This window comes from Cetorhinus maximus, chromosome X (genome assembly GCF_964194155.1).
Source record: "Cetorhinus maximus chromosome X, sCetMax3.hap1.1, whole genome shotgun sequence".
NCBI lineage: Eukaryota > Metazoa > Chordata > Chondrichthyes > Lamniformes > Cetorhinidae > Cetorhinus > Cetorhinus maximus.
Genome location: NC_135917.1, coordinates 7,891,327 through 7,896,546, shown reverse-complemented (window position 1 = coordinate 7,896,546; position 5,220 = coordinate 7,891,327). Strand labels below are relative to the sequence as shown.

The 5,220-nt window shown below is 48.6% G+C and overlaps 1 long non-coding RNA gene across 1 annotated transcript; it reads left to right on the top strand.

Moving 5' to 3' along the window:
• Positions 1–519: 519 nt before the first annotated feature.
• Positions 520–3,069, top strand: LOC144672752 (uncharacterized). Its single transcript, XR_013574162.1, has 2 exons — positions 520–1,828; positions 1,878–3,069. It is a non-coding gene; the product is annotated as an uncharacterized LOC144672752 (long non-coding RNA).
• The last annotated feature ends 2,151 nt before the right edge of the window (positions 3,070–5,220 follow it).

Sequence of the window (5,220 nt, the reverse complement as noted above, 5' to 3'; positions counted from 1 at the left end):
AGAATTGGGGCTGATAGAGAGAAGAATAGGAGGCAAATTATAGTTCATTGCATTACTAGGCCTACCCCTCAAGACTGACTTGCCCCCTATTATTTCATTCATTTAACTACCTCACAAGTGCAGGCCCTTCACTGAGCTTTAATCCTCCCCCCCACCATTTAGAAATCAGACGACACTGCAAGTCCTCTGCCTGTTAGGCCTTCATTTGGAGGCTGCTGCTGCAGGCTGTCACTGCTCCCAAACCTGGGTGCTTTCATTAAATTGTTTCTCGATTTCACGTTCCTTTAACTTCACCGGGAATTTCATAGTTTCAAAAGATCATCTGCTGCTGTTAAACCATGCGAGAGACTGTAGTATAGAGTCTGAGTTTGTCTCCTAGCAACCGTCTCCATCCGACAACCACAGTGCAAATGTTAACTGCTTCTTGCTTCCTTGGTGTTAAATTGTTCCCCTCCACCTCCCCCCATCCACCTCTCCCCCCGCCTCCCCCCACCACCTCCCCCCAGTCCGCCCCCCACCCCCTCCCCTCCCCACCCCGGCCAAATGTGTGCTTTACCAAGGTGACAGATTCAAACTCCAGTAAAATTGGCAATGTAGCGATTCAATGGAATTTTATTACAGTTATCAGGTTTTAAGGAATTCCTTGTTGTACGTACTGTTAAGTCATTAGAAAATAGTGAGGGACCTCGAGATCAGGACTGCAGGGCTCGACTTAGGAAACTGGGCCCGAGGCCCTCTCTGTACAGAAACCAGATAGGTTCAGGTGCCAAGGCGACATTGGCACTATTTGATCGGAGTGAATGCCCTCCACACCCCTCACGAGGAGTTAATATTGACTGCACATTGGAGGTGTCCCAGAGGAGGTCAGCCTCTTGATGAGGCGTTGAAGCCCTCAAGGGGCAGAGATAACAACCTTAAGCCAGGACCACACACTGGGCCCGAAATTTCAGGATAGAATTGCCTCAATTTCATTGTATTTCTGAGCTCTAAGACACTGCAGTTGGTTTTCTGGGTCAGTTTTCCTTGTGCCCTTCCCAAAGGATGAACAAGGAACATGCTCCTAAACATCTGCTACCCCTCCCCAGTTCTTGAGAGCCAGAAGCTAGCAAGAATACAAGAGGCACCTCAGAGTAAAGTCCTCATATTCTCTCCCAAACCTAACCTCTATTAGTCACCCTTTCTCCCAGCTACATCCCTGTGATGTGTTAGACTCACAGTGCAAGAAGATTCCCTGCTGAACCCATAGCAGCATAGCCCACCCATACTCTCTCATTTATGAAGTTAATGTTAAATGAGCCATAAAATGTTGGCTTTGTCCAGGGTTACTGCCTCTGGCAATTTTGTCAATGACTTGTTGATTTTGCACAATTGTTTTAATGCATGTGATTCATCAAGAAACAGTGAGAGAGACAATGAGGAGAGGAGTGTGAGGCGGAAAGGGTGAATAATGTCAAGAGAGAGTGAGGAGTGCGAGTGAGGTTGGGTGAAGAGTGCGAGTGAGGACGGGTGAGGATTGCGAATGAGTGAGGGTGAGGAGTGTAAGTGAGGAGTACGAGTGAGGAAGAGTGAGGAGTGCAAGTGAGCATGGGTAAGGTGTCCAAGTGAAGAGTGTAAATGAGGAAGAGTGAGGAGTGTGAATGAGGAAGAGTGAGCAGTGCGAGTGAGAATGAGTGAGGAGTGCGAATGAGCAAGAGTGAGGAAGGGCGAGGAATGTGAATGAGGAAGAGTGAGGGATGCAGTGAGGAAGAGTGAGGGATGCAGTGAGGAAGAGTGTGGAGTGTGTGAGAGTGTGGAGTGCAAGTGAGGAGGAGTGTGAGTGAGGAAGAGTGTGAAAGGGTGACGAGTATGAGTGAGGAAGGGTGTGGAGTGCGAATGAGGTGGAGTGTGAGTGAGGAATGCGAGTGAGGAAGAGTGAGGAATGCGAGTGAGGAGTGAGAGTCAGGAAGAGTGAGGCGTACGAGTGAGGAGTGTGAGTCAGGAAGAGTGAGGAGTGCAAGTGAGGAAGGGTGAGAAGTACAAATGGGGAAGAGTGAGGAGTGCGAATGAGGAAGAATATGGAGAGTGAGTGAGGGTGAGGAGTATGAATGAGGATGGGTGAGGAGTGTGAGTGTTGATTGGTGAGGAGTGTGAGGAATGGTGAGGAGGGCGACAGAATTTGTGAGGAGTGTGAGTGAGGAGTGTGAGTGAGGATGGGTGAGGAGTGTGAGTGTTGATTGGTGAGGAGTGTGAGTGAGGAATGGTGAGGGCGGCGACTGAGAATTTGTGAGGCGTGTGAGTGAGGATGGGTGAGGAGTGTGAGTGGAGAGGAAGAGTGAGTGGAGAAAATGGTCGCGAGTGAGATAGTGAATAGGGAGTAAATTAGTCAATTAACAAAATCACGAATATTGGCAATCCTGTTATCAAAACATGTGGCTAAAGATGAAGCAGAAAAAAAACTATGGAGGGCTGGGAATCTGATAGCAAAACAGAAAATGGCTGGAAACGAAAGGCTGGAGACCATTTTGAGCCCCACCTTTCACCATTGAGTTTGTATTTCACATGGATTTAAAGCACGCATTCTAAGAGCACAAAAACTGTTTAAACTTTAAACAAATCTACCCTTGCAAGAACTTAATCAAAGTGGGGGAGGTTGCAAAGATTGTGAAACAAAATCTGATTTCACACACCTACATCCAGTGTTTTCTTTTGAAAATATTCACCTGGAAGGCACTGAATTGCAAATATTTAATTCACAAATTGATGGGAATACCTCGTTTTTCCAAAGACATGCGAGCTCTGGTGAGATATCACCTTGGAAGCTTTGTGTGACAGTCACTGCGCTTTCTATTGGAAGGCCCAGTGTCTTACATTCTGCTTGTGGTAAAATGGTATCGCCTACACTGCAACACCCAGAGGGGGCAGGGAGAGGGGAAGCAATTGTTATTCCGTGAGGAACTTGTTAGAAATGTAAAAGATTCTCGGAAATGATCGGCACATTTGGATAATGTGATGTACTGCCTTTGTTTTGAGAGAAAAAAATCTGTATGGACTGAACAGAAATTCTATTAAATGGATTATTTTTTTTGTCAACTTATAATGTCAACACTTGGATGGTCACAAGAATGCAATTTATCTCTTTTTCGTTTAGTGGAGTTACAAGCCCCACCCCAACTCTCCAGTGGGTTCAGGCTTTTTCTTTGGATCTTTCATGGGATGTGAGCATTGCTGGCAAGACCAGCATTTGTTGCCCATCCCTAATTGCCCCTTGAGAGCAGTTAAGAGTCAACCACCATTGCTGTGGGTCTGGAGTCACATGTAGGGCAGACCAGGTAAGGATGGCAGATTTTCTTCCCTAAAGGACATTAGTGAAGCGACAATCGATGATAGTTGTCATGGTCACCATTACTGAGACTAGTTTTATATTCCAGATTTATTAGTTGAATTTAAATTCCACCAGCTGCTGTGCTAGGATTTGAACCCATGAACCCTGAGCATTAGCCTGGGTCTCTGGATTATGAGACCAGTAATGTAATGTACCACTACATCACCATCTCCTCTTCAGCCAGGGCACCATCTAGAACAATACAGTAGCCATGGTGCCTTTGAGGAAAGGGGTAGGGGTGGGAGGGTGGTAGAAGGTGGGAAATAAAATAAAATTTAAACCGAGGAAACCTATTCCAGGTTATTATCCAGTGACTCCTCACAGAACGGGCTATGATGCTTCATGTAGTCACATAGCTTGCTCATACTGTCACAATTTAGTGAAAGCAAAAAGACTGTGGATGCTGGAAATCTGAAATCAGAACAGAAAATGCTGTAAAATCTCAGCAGGTCTAACAGCATCTGTGGAGAGAGAAACAGGGTTAGTGTTTCGAGTCTGTGTGACTTCTTAAGCTCTGAAGAAGAATCATACGGACTTTGAAACGTTGGCAGGATTTTACATCCCGCGGGCGGGCGCGCACCTGACCTGATCGGGCATAAAATGACGTGCGGTGACATTGGGCGAGCGTCCCGCCATCATCACGCACTCGCGCCATATTTCACTCCGCAGGCGCACACGGGTGCCGGAGCCACGCCCGCCATTAATTAAGCGGCCACTTAAGGCCTTTAACAGTCCAATTGACTGTGATTTTTCCTTACCCGTGTGATTTTCTGCTCGTTGCACAGGCAAAACAAGCAGGCGACCAGCCGACATTTCCACAAACCTCATCCGCGGGCAGGATAAAGAGGGTTAGCAGCATTGCCAGTGTGAGCAGTAAAGAGCTTAAGAGATAGTTTGCTGCTGGTTGCTTATTGGTATTTGGCAGCTTCATCTCTGTTTGGGGCTTCAGTCTTAGCATTTCTAGGCTTCATTTCAGGACTTATTGCTGTCTGCCAAACCCCCGGAGGATTCAGACCGTGTGGACCCTTCCAGGTATCAGACAGCCTTCCCTTACCCTGGGAATGGGGATTGTGGTCTCCGCTGGAGGTACCTCCTCTGAGGAGGAAGAGAGGGGCAGAAGGGAGAGGAGGCCAGGTGTCCCTATTCAGCCTCCAGGGGAGGGACCTGTGGGAGGACAGGCGCAGGCACAAGGGGCGCAGGGCCAGCAGGTAGTCCAAGGTGGAAGGGGCTGCAGAAGATGCCACTATCCTGCTGCCAGGGTTTACAGGCGGTGATGCAGCTACCTCAATATGTCTGAGGTGCAGTGCCGAAGGAGGCTCCACCTCTCAAGGGAGACTGTGACCTCCATCTGTCAGAGGATCAGCCCTGAGATCAGCTCCAACTGTGTGGGTGGACACCCCATGCCAGTGGCGATGAAGGTCACAGTGACCCTCAACTTCTATGCCTCTGGCTCTTTCCAGGGGTCAGTGGGTGATCTGTGTGGAGTCTCCCAATCAGCTGTTCACAGTTGTGCCAAGCTGGTGACAGACGCTCTGTTCAGGTGGGCATTGACTTTCATTCACTACCACACGGACGAGGCCAGCCAGGCAGAGCGAGCCAGAGGCTTTGCAGCGATTGCTGGGTTCCCCCTGCATCCAGGGTGCAATAGACTGGACACATGTGGCCATCAAGGCACCAGCGGGTGAGCTGGGAGCCTTTGTCAACAGGAAGGGATTCCACTCCATGAACGTGCAGATAGTGTGTGACCACAGGATGCAGATTCTGCAAGTCTGTGCAAGGTACCCAGGCAGCTCCCATGACGCTTACATCCTGAGACACTCCCAGGTCCCGGGGCTCTTTAGTGCTCCAGCCCGACTGGA